Here is a 17,742-nt window from a genome sequence, read left to right on the forward strand (position 1 = left end):
AAAAACTTCCAAAACTTCTATTAACGGTCATCTATAGCCAGATCTAAAAAACATGAAAAAGGTTACACCCAAGCTATAAAACCCTTCACAAATAAAAAAGCTTCTATACAAGAACTCGACTTTGATCGTTCAGTTTATATGACAGCTATACGCTCTAGTTGTCCGATCAGAAGAATTTATTTGGAGTTTGTAGCGATGCTTTGAATATTGATTCATGCAAAATGTCGTGAACATACCTTTTCAAATAAAGAAGTTTTTCATACAGGGACTTGCGTTTGATCGATCAGTTTTTATGGAAGATGCTATAACGGTCCAAAATCGGTGGTTCCAACAAGTAAGTAGTTCCTTGGAAAGAAAAAGACGTGTGCAAAGTTTCGGATCGATATCTCAAAAACTGAAGAACTAGTGTGCGTATATACAGACAGACAGATGAACGAATATGGCTAAATCTATATATATATATATATACGTGCCTCCGACGTCTTCTTCTAGTTGTTAGAAACTTCGTGGTAAACTTAATATACCTTACTCAGCGTATGAAAATCTCAAAAAGTCGCAAAATTAAAATTATAGGTCGAGTTCGATACACAATGACTTAGAAAGGTCATCATCAATGGCGGTATTCTGTTTGTATATCATTCTGCTAAACAGAAAATTACAGTTACTGATAACTTGTTGACGACTCTATTAAGTCTAGTAAAAAAACGAATCCGTCAGCCATTACTGTAGTGTTCAGTGAAACCAATAGAGGATTACTTTATACTATTGATACTTTACTGGTTTTAAACAATCATACTTGCAATTATAAAATTCTGGCTCCAATCCGACTATTTAAACCCAATAATAGCATGAATAAATAGCCAAACCTATGCTGAATTGTGCGATTGAAAGCTCTGCGATAAAGCTTTACAGAAGCTTTTTTCAAGTTTGATATCAAGTCAAAAGTTCTGAAAAACATTCAACCTCTAACTGTTAGTGAATAAATCGCGAAATTTTTGCAGATTTAACGATGTAATGTCGTTACAAAAAATCTATAACTTATATGCAGACTATATACTTTTCCCCCACTAGATCATTAGATTCTTAAAAGAAAAATGTTTGGCCCAAAAGAAAGCCGCAACTTCGGTGTCAAGAGGGGGACACGAGTGCTTATTCCATAAGTAGAAATTACGACTTTATTAGAGCCGAATGCGACGGCTCTCTCTTAATTTCTTTCCTACAAAATACTATACATCACAAGAAGCAAGCACTAACAGCAGCCACAATCAATAGTACCACAGAAAAATGAATTAGATTATTGGGAAATATATAAATAAAACGTGAAAGCTAAAATTTTTACAACTCCCACTAAACCGGACACTAAAAATTCTAAGCGACGGAAATCCGTGGCATTACATAAATTCTGTGAGTGCAACTGTTCGACCAATGTCATAATTTCATTCTGTACATACCCTGTAGGAAGAAGGTTGCAAGTTATACATACAACTTATTTGTTTAGAACTCGAAAAATCTTGAAAATTTGGCAACAGTTCTTCAATAGTAATAAAAATAACGCTTAAAAATTTTTTCCAATTTACTATGCTTTTTATCTTAATCTGACGGTTATTTTTCTAGAGGCAGTATATATGTACATATACAAGAAACACGCATACTTGCGCACATGGCCATTAATTACGTGCATCGCTCATACAAAATGGCGAATTATAATTAGAATGCAACATCAGCCAAAAACTAAATTCCAAATAAATTCGAGTAAATTTTCGGGAAAAATTTCTCTTATCTTCCCGGTTTTACTTTTTTCCTGTTTTTGTAGCATACTTTTAGCTGTTTCACTTATTTCCACAAATATTTTTTGCTTGCATTAGTTTTACCACTGCGTTCAAATAGTTTAAATGCGGCGTATGCTTGAGTATGAGTCTGTGTGTGTTTTGGCATGTGTTGCAGCTGTGTTGCGCTGCACAAAGTTTCTCAGCCAGCTAGGCCATAAGCGTGGGTGGCCAACAACGAGGCAAGCGCGCGCCCGGGTGCGTTGGTTATAGCAAAATTCAGTCACTAATTATTGTTATTATGCTTTTTCTACAAACGTAATAATAAAAATACTCCATCTTGGCCAGCAGAGGGTCGAGGTGGGCAGTGTAAGCGCAGATGCTTGGTGGAGCTTGCACTAATGCAGGACGGCATTGCAATGTTTTCTCAACAAATATTCCTGCCATACACCACATTGTTGTTGTTCTTGTTTTAGTGTTAGTGCTACGTTGTAGCAATTTTGTTTGTCTGCGGTTATATCTTGCCGTGTCTTGTTTTTATTTTGTTGCTAAATCACGTTTTTTTATTTCATTGTGGTTCTTAATTTTATTTTTGTTGTTGTTTTTCTGCGTTTCACGCTATCGTTTTTCTTCCTGCTTGGTTGTTTTGCAGCAGCTAGCATTGCGCGCTGCCACATTTCAGTGCCATACGGCCAAACAGTAGTTGCATGTTAGGACAGTGTGTCGTTTGTTGCATAATCGGTAGTCTAGTAAAATTGCTTAGTAGAAAGAAAACCGTAATTTTTAATTTAATTAGTTTAATACAGCATAGTTAGAATGATCTGATTTAGATTCAATATGCACCGTTTTTTTTTGAATAACGTGTTGCCATTTTGAAGTTTATTTCATAAGGCCACTCTTAAAAGTATAGAAACCCTCGGCGCCCTTATCAGCATTTTCATAAGCTTTGTTCCTGCGAATTTTTCACAAGGAAAATCATTCGCCATAGACAGGTCCTGGTTCTAGCTTGTTTGCCAAGTCCGGATTATAGTTAGATGCATAAGAATCTCGCAACCTAGCTACCGAAGTTTCTAGCGAGTCACTATCGATATGTTTGGCCTGGTCTTGTGCTGATGGTACACAATTATTCACCTATCGCTCAAAGCTGGCCCCTTCTGAGCATTTACATCCTTTAGGCGATCCAATTTTTGATAGTACGGATCCGCATTGAGAGTTTGGCAGTCAAGAAGCAGCTCTTAACAGATAATGTTCACTTGGATGACAGAAGGTGTTAGCACCAAGATGGGCTTGAACCAGGTATTGTGGTGATTCGATAAACCTCCTTTGATTAACATATTTCAGAGGATTTTGTGACTGTACACTTGTTACTAGGTAATATTCCAACTATAATCTTACAAATATTCATCTAGAAATTCGCACGTGATAGAACCTTTTGCCATATTCTTTAAATATCTTCAAATTACTAATGGTTCTTCTTTAGGTTCACTGCGAAAGATAGCTAACATTATTCCATGATATCTCTCCTTAGGAGAATATGTTATCTATCATCATGTCGAGAAGTCATTACCTACAACTTCTTAGAGTCATGTTCTGCATTTAAAAACATTATTATAAAGACTATACAACAAAAATATCAAACACTTATATTTGCTTTGATTGCTGGTTTCTCAACTACACCTCTAAGAAGACACCCTACGTATTATGCATTTGTTTAATACTTAATCATTTATTTCAAAAACATTTTACGCAAATAGTTGGATCACATTCATATTTCAACATAATTATATAACAAAAAAAAAAACCATTTCAGAATTCAAACAAGACAAATAATTTACCTACTAAGTTCACTTTTTGTATCGTAACTTAGGTATTTAATTGTTCCATTGAATATGATTTTGTTAATTAATTTTTATTATTCTTAACCTCAAAATCATTCCATTACACCTTTTGGTCCCCACTGTACCTAATGTTCTTATCCAACTTTATCAATTTGTTTGCGCGAATCACAACCGCAATAGCAAGAGGAAGCTATGCAGGAATACGAAATAGGAGGTGGTAGTCCAGTAGCGGAGTAGGGATATGGTAAATTATGACAACACAAAAAATTACTGCAAAAAGTTTTTAAAACTAAAGGCGGGTTTGTTATAGGTATTTGGTGTGACCTCTAGGAAAATTATTATGAAGACGCAATAAAGTGATAATTATTCACCAAGTCATCAAAAAAAAAATAAATAAAATAAACTCTTTGAATGGATAAAACAGCGTGTAGATCCGCTTCACATAAATATTATATACTTTTCCCTTTTCCACAGACATAGATCAAATATATTGTTGTTTTTCGAAACTGTTATATGGTAGTTGCTTGTACCAAATTTTCGACAGAGGGGAAAAGAGCTTATGAGCTACGGCAATTTGATACAAAAATGTGCTGTGCAACATCCATACTCTATTCCTTCACATGTCCATATTTCTATAAAATTTCTTGCAGGCTCTGCATTTGTTAAGGCAAGTTCTCCTCTTTTGTATACAAAGTTATATCTACCAACATATTCACCTATAAAAAATGTTGCTCTAATTAATATTCCAATTTAAAAGTAGATTTGCACAATGGTTGCAAGACACACTGCCACAGTAAAGTTTTTGCTCCTAAAGTGGTGATATCTGTATAGCGCTATGAAAGAGAAGTGTAGGGGCATGTATTTGTGTGATTCTTCCCATACGATTCTGAAGTTGGCAACACGCTGTGTGCCACTTTCACATAATTGTTATTTCTCCTCTTTGTCAGTAAGTTGCAAAAATAAAAGTAAATTATAGAGGATAGTGGAATGCTTGTCGGGTTGGGTGGGTTTAAAGCCCGAGCAGTCGCGCGTAGTTTTTTTTTTTAGATATAATTAATTGGAAAATTATTTGTTAATATTAAAGACCACGATAATGTGTAACCATTTATGAATATCAATTTTGTAATATATCTAGTTTTTCATCTCTCCCCAAATACATTCCCAAGGGATTCCTTTTGATACAGTCGATAGTCTCTCAGTATCATCCTTAAAGTTATATGTGCTAAAGAGCATTTTATTTCATTTTCAATAAAAAACGTTAACCAAACCAAAGCAATATTACCCTTCACAAATAAAAGAAAATCAAAAGATTACGTACAAGAACTTGATTTCGATTAGTTTGTATGGTATTTATATGCTATAGTGATCCGATATTGAGTAGCTTCTTGTGGAAAAAAGAACGTAGAGATTAGTCGAAATTAGAAAATTATTATTTTAATATATTATTAAATATTATTATCTATAATCTTATACCTTCGATCATTACCCGACAAATATGTATATTTAAGAAGGTGTTGCAAAAATTTAAAGTCAATCGGTCCAACCATTTCGATGAAACTCTCCTCACCGACTCCGAAAAACGCGTATAAAATTTTGGAAGCCGATTATACTAATTTAAAAAATTCTTGCAAATACGCTCTTATCTCGGAAACTATTTTGTTGATGAACTTCAAAATTTCGAAAGATATTGTCCAATATATGTATGTACAATCGATATATAGATAACCAAGTAAAATTGAATTTTTGAAGTGGTTGGTCGTAGAACACCGTAAATGTTTTCGAAACCGTTACATGATTTTACGGCGGTCAACAAGTTATTCATAAAGCGACTTATGTTGCCAGGATATCGTTTTCAGCGCCGATACTTTACCTTTGTAATATGGTATGATAGCCTAAATTGTTGTAATTAAGACTGTCGGCTGCACTAACCCCACTTTTAACTATGGCTCTATGAAATCATCTCTGAGTCTCGAAAATCAGATGAAGATTCCATACATAGGGTACTGAAATAAAATTATCCAATATATTGTATTATTTAATATTCACTCACAATATTTATTTGATAGTTATTTAATTTTATTTACAATTATTATTGTAGCTGTTGACGCGCGTTGCAATCAGTCGTGGTCTATTGATTGTAATGAAATCAAATCATATGCTCACACCTTCCAATTACATCGACTGTCGCTGGCTGTCGTTGGCTGCGCTCGCGCTTATGGCGGCGTCCATTCTGTGGTTGCCCGAACTCACCAGGGCGTTACCAGCCGCGGTGTGACGCGCAACACCGGTGCATATCCACTCATTGCCTGCCTGCCTGCCTTTACTACTTTACTATTTTCGAGCAAAAGCGCTTGGCAGCTACTTGTTCGCATTTATTTACAATTTTTTACAATACACTTTGCGGCTGTGGTTGTCATTTGTGGTTGTATGTATTACGTACATATAAATATTTTTGACTTTTTTGTTTGCTGTCGTTGATTATTTTTCCAACACGCACTGCGAATTTGCCATTATTTTTTTTTCATCTCGATTTTGGTTGGGCTTTCTGCTTTCGCAAATTGAGCCAGACAAGTATTTGTAATGAATTCGAAACCACAATTTGAACACAATGACAGAGATTTATGGAGTAGATTGAATTAGAGCAGCGTTTTTGCTATACTGCATTTTAGTTTGGTTAGTTTAGTAGTTTTTTCTGTAAATATATGTGTGTGAGTAAGCATTGAAAATTCTTCAAGCATAGACCATAGAATATGCAATTTTAATTTGTAAAAATTTTATTGTAAATTATGTTCATACTTGACTCCCGTATCCTCGCGCTATCACTTCAACCTATGAACAAACCACTTCTATTTTCAGTTATTGTAGTTATAACATAAACTCTACAAGGTATTATTTATTAGAGTGGAAATCTATGCCATGGATATTTTAATATTGTCAATTTAGAGTCATAGAATTTGATATAATCAAGCGCATTAATATGAAAGTCCAACCCCTATATGCAATAAATAATACTGGTAACCAAAATTAACCTTTTTTTTTGTTTTATGAAGTTTCTAAATTGTTTCTTACTAATTTGATTATGTTTTATAAGGAAAAGCCTATTTGGAATATTTGGGGAAGCCATTACAAGTGTTTAGTATGCCTTGGATCCCAAATTTTGTATATTAGTAGTTTTTTTTTGGGTCAGCAAGGAGGATATACCAAATACCCCTGTTTCATGTGATTATGGGATAGCCGAGCCAAGACAGAACACTGGACTAGAAAAGTTTGGGTTTTGAGAGTGAATTTAGTATCGGGTAGTATGAATGTGATGAATGGCCATGTATTAGCCAGAGACCGCATTATATAATATAATATAATATTACCTCCTCTTCAAATAAAATTAGGTAGTTAGAATAGTGCTTTTATCAGGAAATTCGCGCTATGGAACAGCGATACCAGGGTCGTTGGAATGTAAATTGGGTAGCTGGTTACTGCTGGAGAATTCGAAATAATACTTTCTACTCATGCAAGAAAAGTGATTATATTTTATTTAATCTATTCTAAATTGTCCTCATTGCTGATTTATAAAACAGTTGCTTTTGACTTGGCGATCGAAGCTGTAGCATTTTTCTCGCTACAACTCTAGCCACATTCCACATTACTCACCTTTTTTTTGATACTATATTGTGCTATTTTCTCTTATTTACTTGGCATTGCTTTACTTTTTTACTTTTTATTTTATTTGTTTGTTTAATTTTTTTCCCTTTGGCAGTTTGTGGTGTCTAAATCAGCTGTGATAATGTGATAACTTTTCCTACTGACAAACAGATGGCGCTGAATCAGAGTCTCAATTTTCTCTTTGACGAGATTAACTAGTATCATTTTTGTAAGGCGCAATCTTGCTAAGTCTAGTAGATTAGTGAGATAATATACTCAAAAGCCTAAATCTTGTGATTAAGTGTTGTTCAGAACATGGTATAAGTGCATGCGAGAGAGGCTTTTACCGAATTTTGAAAAATGTATATTAATTAATTCATATTTTTCCGGTTCCTAAGAATACCGTGACGTCATGTAGTGTGTACGCAACTCTGGCGTATCGCTCGTAAATAGAATTGTTCAGAACATAGAATGCAACAGAAATAAATCAAATATAGCTTTTCCTTTTCTTTTTGTAAACGTATTTTTATATCGATCGATTTTTTATCGGAAAAGAATTTATGTTTGACAATTTTTAATGTGCGATTGAAAATTTGTCTATCAACCATGTGTATACATATGCAAGTGTATGTGTCAGTTTGTATTTTGTAGGAAGTGCACCTCACACACACGACACATAGAATATTTTGAAAAGTAACGTTGCGTATACGCAACAAAGGAAGGAAATGGGTTAAGTCAATATTTTTTTCACATTTGTTACTCGAAATAATGCGATCTGACAAAAAATACTATTACGACAATTTTTTAAAACTCAAATATGTATACCTATAACTATATGTCCTGCTTTGCGCTAACATTCAAATTACAATGTGAATAACACCACTTATTCTCTCACTGTTTTTCTCTTTTTTCTTTCAGTTCCCTAAATTGCTACAACACACAATAGAATTTGTTTGTGTTTACTCTTGTATTTTCGGTATTGCAGTTAAAGAACACTCTTCGCATTGTCATTGTAAATTTTCGCGCTCTCAGAGCACTGCTGTCAGCAGCGGTGGAGATCAATGGCAAAAAAAAATATAAGAATTCGAATAGAATAGTGAAAATTTAGGGAAGTGTAGGAAATAAGTGCTTAATCCAAAAATGTAAATAAAAATATATATAAGTATATAAGTTATATTATGCGTGGTGTAAGAAAAAACTTGATAGGAAGTAAATCGGTTTTATAAAGGCTGATGGTGTTAGTCTTAAAAATAAGCAGCTCGTGAAAATATAATCGATTAAAGCTTGTAAAATGCGTAAAAGTTATAGCAGAAGTAATTTAATAAAATTTATAGGCGTGGATTTAGTGAATAAAAACAAAAGATATAAAGTTCATTGCTGGTTGAGACAAATATATAACACTAATTAGCGCTAAAGTATCCATAATGAAGGGTGTTGTTCATTTTGAAGGTATGTTTTTTAAAAATGCTTATATTATATAATGCAACTACATATTTCTTTTTTAATAAGTATATGTGATTTATGCTTGCATATTGTAAGAACTTTTTATTTTAATTTGATATATTATATTAAAGGATATTAAATATGAATATATTGAATACAGGCTTCTCTATATAAATGTATTTTAGTGGTTTAAATAATGTAGAATATTTTAATTTTGGAATTATATCTTGTGGATTGATATTTGAAGGGCTTAATAAAAATTAATTAATTTAGTTTTAGTATTTGAATAATTTTCACCATTTATATTTCTAACAGGGTATATTATAATAAGTTCGCTACGAAGTGTGACACCCAGAAGGACGATTCGGATACGGTATAAAAAGTACATTTCGTTTCTATGCTATAAAGACGTAGTAAAGAAATATTAAAAAAATTTATTCTCATTCCGAAAGCGAATAAAGACATTTCAAAACTCTATGGTAACTCTAGCAATTCTATAAAAATATTTTTTTTCTAACGGTACTTTTCCTACTATTGTAGGTATCAAGCGGAATGCCCTGAAAACGGTGTTTCATTGCTATAAAGGCACTCATACCGATTAGTGCCATTTACACACATTTGAACAACTGCATACAATTGTGGATATTTGTTCGTTTGTGTATATATTTTCGTTGTAGCGTCCCGTGTCGCTCTGTTGTTTCCCTCTCATGGGTAGGTATTCGCTCGAGGCAGGCCCCTTAGGGATTTGGGAATGCTTATTCCGAGACGGCATCTATTCACCTCGTCTCCGGAAATAGGAGAGCGAACCCCCCCTCTCCTGACACTCTTGGTCAGGGGCTGTTTATTGGTTATTCATATCTAATCGTCTACAGTTCGCCAAACTTTAACCCTTGGTGCCCTGAGCTTAGTCGTGTGAAGGGTATTATATGAAGCTTTGTTGCAACCGGAATTTTTTTTTATTGTTTTCAATATTTTTGACGACTATGATTTTAATTGTAAGGAAATATTTAATAATGTCTCAATTGATGTTTTTGTCAATGACAGGCGTATTGAAATAGATGAAAATGAAATATGTTTTTCAAGAAAATTGTTGAGCCATTGCAAGTTTTACTGTGACCTCGCTTGAAAATTTTCGACCAAACAATAAAATTGAAGATTGTAAGCCAGAGAAAATGTTAATAATGTAGATTTCTTTCCTTTGTCAAGCTTTTGAATACTGCAAATAATCCAATGTTGAAAGGGAAATAGAAAATCTTCTTCCACTGCATATTTGGTGTGTCGAAAATAACTACGAAGCCAATTGCCTTTGGCCTACAATTTATTATCAAAAGTGTTTGACTCTGCCCTTTTCTACCTTTGTGAGCCTGAGCAAAGCTGGAGCAATTTATTTTCAATCAAATCCGAGCGCATATCTGCTTATATTAGTGATTGTCTGATATGTATAAATGTGAGTGTGTGCAGGTATCGACTTTATTTTACAGTTCCTTGTATGCACTTCATTTAAAAACTGTGTAAGAGTGTTGTAAACGAATTACATACGAATTCCGTAATTCGGGTTCTTTAGAAGAACGTTCTTGCATAGGAGGAAGTAGTCACTTTATAATTTTGAATTTCATCCTTTTCATTTTTGGCACTAATATATTCCACTTGAAAGTATGATTGCTTATTGGAGCATTGCTGTTTCACTCTCTCGAGACAGTATTCAATTTTGACAAAAAGCTATTCATAACATCTGATCAAATTTCACCCGGACTACACATTTTCACGTATTTAAAAAAAAAAAACCTTTATTATCCCCTTCAAAGTAGGCTTGTTGTGAACCAATACAAGCATGCCAATACTGCATCCAACTCTCCATACAGTTGTTTTAAGTCTCTGCTGGGATGGCCTTTAACAAATGTTGGATTCTTCGGTTTCCGCTAATTTTTGAAGCGCCATTCATTAGATGATTAGACGATATCGATAATCGCATGAGGCTACTTTCTGATGACTTTACGACTTTCAATGAAGGTCTTCTGTGGCTGAAATACTTGTGTTCGTAATAAAGTGAACAAAATTTTAATGATTTCGTAGCCGTGATTCCATTGGAAAGCGAAACTTTCAAGCAAACCCGTTTAATTTTGTGTCCAACACACACTTATTGACATATGCGGATCAAATTTCACACATACATAAAAAAAGTAAAAATCCAGGGAAAAATAATTTTTATTCAGATGGTTATGCTCTCTTCTATTTTTGAAAACGTTATAAAATAGCAGTGGTCTTAAGAAAACAAATCAAAGCACATAAAAATATGGAACCAACAATATTGTGCAAGGTCTTACCAGTATCAATACAGTCCGTGAGAATAACAGTCGACAATTCACTATTTATCTGCTCACTATCTTTGGCGTTGCTCTCTTCTAAAAAAATATGGTATACATGTGGGGCAACAGCACAGTTAACGATTTGCTATTGAAAGAACAACTTGAAATATAGTAAAGTAGGGTTACAATATATAAATTCACAATACTCCATTCAATGACAAATCAAAACGTTAGTGAGTTCATCGTCTTTAAAAGCCCAGGAATGAGGGTTACGCCAGACAACTTTGAAAGAAAACTCACAATGTATAGATTTTTTGTTTTCCGTTGTGTTTCGCAAAAGTTCTTAAATTTTCCTAATCGTTAGGAATTTGCTATTAAAACTCCGTCGAATTAGGAAAAGCAGGGGTTTTGCAGACGCTCTCTGATCATGTGACCTCGTTGTGGCCATCAGGCACTCGTCTGCGGAGTCTAAGTTAGTTTTTCTTATATAATTAGGTAAAATGATTTATAATATTTAATATAAAAACGCCTATTCACCTACAACTAGCCTAGCTTTGCATGACAGTTTACACTGAAACAACGAAGCGCAGAAAACAAAGGATATGTCGTAATGAACGCTTTGCTTTCAGTGTTTCTATCTAATAAAAATGGTGACTGTTGTCTTTTCTGTCAAAATAAATGTCTGACGCAAAGCAAAGTAAAAGTTCTATGTGAATTGGCCATTTAACTTGCGCTTAATGACATATTATTTATTCATTCGGAGAGAAAAGGGTTTGGTTGTACACAATAACGTGAACTTGTGGGTGTTTTGTATTTTTCTCACCACGTATTATTTGACTGTGTTGAGTTCGTCATTCGCCAGTGCTGTTTTTTCAACATTATGATCATGTATAATTATACTGGTACATATTCGTCATGCGCCACAATTTGCCAATCACAGGGTGAGTCAGATTATTGATCATATATATTTTCTTAAAACATATAAGAAAAAACATAATTTTGAAAATTTTATTTAGGAACATAATTTATTTAATCACTTATCAAGCTATCTCTCACATACTTCCTTTACTTACACTTGTACTGTTAACCAGTTTTCACTAATCGAATAAACACAACCTAACATTTTTACTGCAATATTTCACTTGTAATTAATTCTTCATGCCCACTTTAATTTAATCGCTTCCATGCCTAGTAGCGCGCTCTTTGAGTCACACCTTCGTTAAAGCGACAAAGTCAAAGCTTGTTATCAAAGGGTAGTAGCTACATGCACTTTTCTATTGTTGTAGCCACCATTAATCTCTTTTATAAAACAAAAAAAAAATGTCAAAGCAAAATTGCGGAAAGAAAAATGCATAAATAATAGAAAGTTGAAAGAAAGAAAATACGCAAAAGTTAACTGTGACAAGCTGCAGTAAAAGAAAAAATTTAAAAATAAAATAAAATCGCAAATCTACGCGCACAGCATCAGCTTTATTTCGCAGAGCATAATATACCCCTTCACCTTTGTCTTCGCACAAGCTTTTAACTTGACCAGTCAATCACTTAAGGTTCACAGCTTTCATTTATTTGCCTTCACACTGAGTCGTTATGCAAAATACGTTTTATGTTTTAACTTTTCTTCTTTCGTTGTTACCCTTTCTGTTTATCGCTCTGAGTTGCTTTGGCTACAATGTCAAATTAAATTAACATTGATAAAGGTCAAAAAAGCTCAGGATGAGCATCAACCTCTTTTGCTTACCTTGTACGATCCTAGTTTTCTTGCCCAATACATTTTACATAAAAACGGCACTTTTTTTTTAATTTTTGTTGGCATATATCTCAATTACTATGCGTTTGATTCTTAGTAATTTTAACCTTGTAGGACCACTGCATTTATTCAGTGTACCTCAAATTAAGCTTAACTCAAATATAGAAGCTGTCGTTTGCCAAAATTTTACAAGTGAAAGCAATAACAATATTCTTCAGTTTTATTCAGAACTTGGAATTTTCGGCAAGTGCAGAAGGTTTTGCGAAACGTAAAAATTAAAATAAAACAAGTAAGGAAGGGCTAAGTTCGGATGTAACCGAACATTTTATACTCTCGCAAAGTCAAATGGTATACTCGTTTGAGATTTCTTTGTGGATTGGCTGATATTTTCGGTAGAAGGTCAGCTATAGGCACTGGGGTCCACATATTTAGTACTTAGGGGTTTGAACAGTTTTGGTTCGATTTAGACAATTTTTGGCCGCAGGGTGGCATACTTTAATTGCATTATTCACGCAAAGTTTTACCCCGATATAATCATTGTTACCTGATTTGCATAGTGGAAAGTGAAAGAATCAGATGGAATTGAAAATGGTGTTACATGGGAAGTAAGCGTGATTGTAGTCCGATTTCGCCCATTTTCGCACTATGACATAGAAACATGAAAAGAACGTTATGCACCGAATTTGGTTGAAATCGGTTGAGCAGATCTCAAGATATGGGTTTTCACCTAAAAGTGGGCTGTGCCACGCCCACTGACTAATTTTGAACGCGGTTCCTATAAAACCAATTTATACCATCTCAGAGATAAGATTTAATGTCTCTGGCGTGTTTAGTGCTTGATTTATCGCGCTTTTAGTAGTTTTTAACAGTACCGTTATATGGGGAGTGGACGGAGTTGCCACCCGATTTCAACTATTTTCACACCGTCAATAGAGGTGCTAAAAACATTTGCTTCTAGTGAATTTTGTTATTATAGCATTAGCGGTTTAGGAGATATGGACATTAAACCTATTAGAGGCGGGACCACGCCCACTTTTTAAAAAAAAGTTTTAACTGCAGATGCCCCTCCGTAATGTGATCCTGTGTACCAAATAACAGTCGTGTATCTTATTGCGGAGCTTAGTTATGGCAAGTTATTTGTTTTTGATTAATGGCGTTTTGTGGGCGTGGCAGTGGTCCGATTACGCCCATCTGCAATACCAACCGTCTCACGGTACCAAGAAACATGTCTACCAAGTTTCATAAAGATATCTCAATTTTTACTCAAGTTAGAGCTTGCACGGACGGACGGACGGACGGACGGACAGACAGTCACCCGGATTTCAACTCGTCTCTTCATCCTGATCATTTATATATATATAACCCTATATCTAACTCGATTAGTTTTAGGTGATACAAACAACCGTTAGGTGAACAAAACTATTATACTCTGTAGCAACAGGTTGCGAGAGTATAAAAAAAGCAAGAAACAACATTAACTTCGGCTGCACCGAAGCTATATTACCCTTCACAGATGCATATCTTATAGCTTAGAAGGGTATACAAACATCTTTAGACTGATTTTGATATAAGTTATAGTGGTGCGATCTGAACAATATGTTCGGAAATTGTAGTATTGCTTTGGATAATAATATCTGCCAATTTCTTGAATATACCTATACAGACGCCCAGGCAGAAGAATAGACGGACATGGCTAAATCGACTTAGCTCTTACATATCTTATATATATTCTTTATGGGGCCATCCAACGTTGCATTTGTGATTAGGACATGAATCGAAGTGATAATAAGATGTCCAACTTATTAGAGTGAGAGAGGCTTTTAAATTTCGAATTTTTATAACATTATAAAGAGTTGTCACACCAAGAAAATCTTAAGTTAGATTAGTACAGCCTTTGTCCATTTTTGCTGCGGAAATTTTAAAACGAGTTTGCTTGAAATTTCGGTTTTCTAATGGAATCACATATATTGCTAAAGTATTTTGGTAAGTCTACTTTCTCACGAACACAAGATTTTGAGTAGCATTTGCGTGTCAATCATCGAAGTCATCGAAGACTTGTCTCATGCGAGTCATCCATCCAACTATCTTAATGACGATAACATCGAAAAAATTAAATAAACAGAGCTTGAAAATCATCTAGTTTGCATTAGAGTGATAGCAGAGTCCTATGGGTGACCTCAACACATTTTGGTTAATGTTTTGGGTATAAAATGTGTCAAAGCTAAACTTGTATCAAAAATCCTGAATGTGCCATTATATTTTTGCATGATTGTAACAGACTTTTTAACCAAACACAAAACGATAATCATCGCTCAGCCTTCGATGCCAAATATGACTACTAACATTGTAATTACTACTAACAAATAAACGAATACTTGCCAATCGATAACCGGTTAATTTTTTATCAATTTCCATCAGAAAGTAATCACGAAGCTGCCGCTTTTTTCTTCACCTTAAATTCACGTTTTCATTGCTTCTTATTGTTTAAATACAAGAATAACATTTTATTTATAATTATTTTGCGGTTGGAAAGGTTTCCGTTGAGATTTTATATTATTTTAGTATGATTTCACTGTTGTCACCCTGTTTTTTCGTTGTCAACTTTTAATGGCGTGTAAGTATATCTCTTTGTTTCTAACATACGTATATACGTATATATATATATTTATTATATATATAGGATTTAAGAACTCAGCTCTCGATGATAACCGAAAGTTATTTCAGCCAAATTATTGTATATACATGTATAGGTATTTACCTATGTGCTTTCGTATTAAAATAAAACTCAAAATATGACTTATTTATGCATTTAATTCTCGCGTCATCACAATAAGAATACATAGTATCATTTGGCTGAAATAACTTTCGCTTAAAATCGTCAGATGAGTTCTTAAATGCTTTATCAGCATATTTATGTGCCAATACAATTTTGAATATTTATTAAGATATACATATCTGTATTTATTGTACATAGACATAAGAAGTTCTTTTATAATATCCTTGTCTTTGGTTTGGTTTCCTTCTGCGTACCTGATTATCAAAAGAAGCACCGATAACAATAACAAATAATATCCAAAGCAGAATAACACCGCCTTCATTTTGTTTCTCTTTCTCTTCAGTCATTTCTTTACTTTCAGATTCATATGTTTCTTCGACACTGCTCACATTGCTAATCGGTTTTTGAGAAAGTTCAGAATCATCCAGCGTAGATGATATGCCATAGCAGTGGCTGTTGGCTGTAAATATTTCTTTATCCACATATGTTTGACAGCTTTCTAGAATTATCTATTATGAAAATATGAATATCTTATTAAAGTAAAATAATTTTAATAAATATTATTTATGTATTATATAATATCCACCAAGTAGTTCTCCAAACTTACCTCGTTGAAGCTATTGCTTATGTACGAGTATTTTTGTGCCTCAAAACAAATTTGAGGTTCACAAATATTTCCAATAATTATGGTGAATATTAAAATGGTAGACATTGTTCGTCAGAGATTATCCCTGTTGTTCGCTTTCGGCAAGGATGACATGATGCGAGACTCTCTCATTTTCGCTGATTTTTCTGTTATTCTCTTTCCCTGATTATTAAAATCAGGGAATTTCGAACAGCTGATGTCAAAAAAGGCGGGATGCCAGAAACAAACCAGCTAAAAATAGCTAACAAAAGCAGTGCGAAAAGAACGACACAAATACTTTTGAATAACGTGCAACTAAATTTTATTTGTTAATTTAATTTAAAACGTTCATTATAAAACCATGATATTTTATTATGACTTGTATTGTTTCTTTGTTATAATTTTTTTTATTTATATGCTAATTTTTTATGTTATATGCATTTTTAAAAATTTTATAATATAAATACAAGTATATAGGGATGTATATGCGTTATATAGGCCTACTTGGGGACGGAGCACCTAAAAATAATATCGAAATGCAAAATACCCCCAAGTTTTTTTTATAATACCCAATCCATTTTCGTTCGACAGTGGCATGATTGGCAAATGTTATAAAAAATGTGGGTTTTGACAGCTCTCTCTCGATTCAAAGAGTCTCGCATCATTTCATCCTTGCTTTCGGCGCGCTAAGTTGCACTGATCGACTGCAGTTATGAGCTCTTTTCTTGCAGTGACGAAAGCATTCAGCGTTTGTATCGTTTGCATATACATCCATACATATGTATTTACACATATATTGTTCTGTTTTCCTATTAACATACGTATATATGTATACTTAAGTTAATGCCCTGTGGGAACTTAGAAAGTTTAGGGAGCGGTTCTAAAGCATATAATTTAATTGGTAAAGTGGTTTAATTGGCGTTCTTCAGAAAAATGCAAGTATAGTAATTCAAATATTAATACAAATTTATGGTGATTTAGAGAACAAGTTATAACATGTACATCAGCAATTTATAAAAATCGGTTTTTTGAGTTAAAATCTGGTAGTTTTTTTTATTCATTTCAAATGTAGAGTTCTGAAACTTATTGCTCTTTGCATGATGAGATTCTTATTTACTCCTATACTATTCTACTATTTCAATAATTACTGCTGAAACTTCCAACACTATTGATGACCACTTAGGTTTGATCCTTTCCAATTGCTTAATTACTTGTAGGTGTGCGACTTCGCTGAACTCTTCACTTTTTGATAAACTGCCTAATTGTAGGATTATTACTAATTCTTTACAGTAGCCTGTTGTATCAGATCCAATAAAAATAAAAAACTGGTAAGATAACTAGTGAAACAAGATTACAAATGTATAAGTATATGTAATATATTTATATACACTTGAAGCTTATTGGCTAGACACATATTTGTGAAAATTCTAAAACAATTAGGCCACATCAACGATTCAAACAGTAAATATTTATAAATTTACAGATTATATTACAAATACCCATATATACTTACCTACATATACATACTGATAACTCTTCAATATTAAAATACTGCAATACCAGCTGATACATATAACATTCCAATATATATGTGCATACTTA

At 33.6% G+C, this 17,742-nt stretch overlaps 3 long non-coding RNA genes across 3 annotated transcripts; all 3 read right to left on the reverse strand.

Annotated features, from left to right (window-relative positions):
• Positions 1–5,058: 5,058 nt before the first annotated feature.
• LOC138857454 (uncharacterized) lies at positions 5,059–7,700 on the reverse strand. Its single transcript, XR_011396542.1, has 3 exons — positions 7,253–7,700; positions 5,689–6,296; positions 5,059–5,607 (listed from the first exon to the last, which is right to left on the reverse strand). It is a non-coding gene; the product is annotated as an uncharacterized lncRNA (long non-coding RNA).
• A 2,889-nt stretch (positions 7,701–10,589) lies between these two features.
• Positions 10,590–13,012, reverse strand: LOC118683472 (uncharacterized). Its single transcript, XR_004979291.2, has 3 exons — positions 12,731–13,012; positions 12,066–12,656; positions 10,590–11,963 (listed from the first exon to the last, which is right to left on the reverse strand). It is a non-coding gene; the product is annotated as an uncharacterized lncRNA (long non-coding RNA).
• Positions 13,013–15,532: 2,520 nt separating this feature from the next.
• LOC106625705 (uncharacterized) lies at positions 15,533–16,808 on the reverse strand. Its single transcript, XR_011396442.1, has 2 exons — positions 16,123–16,808; positions 15,533–16,024 (listed from the first exon to the last, which is right to left on the reverse strand). It is a non-coding gene; the product is annotated as an uncharacterized lncRNA (long non-coding RNA).
• Between the last annotated feature and the right edge of the window lie 934 nt (positions 16,809–17,742).

Source organism: Bactrocera oleae, chromosome 5 (assembly GCF_042242935.1).
Source record: "Bactrocera oleae isolate idBacOlea1 chromosome 5, idBacOlea1, whole genome shotgun sequence".
NCBI lineage: Eukaryota > Metazoa > Arthropoda > Insecta > Diptera > Tephritidae > Bactrocera > Bactrocera oleae.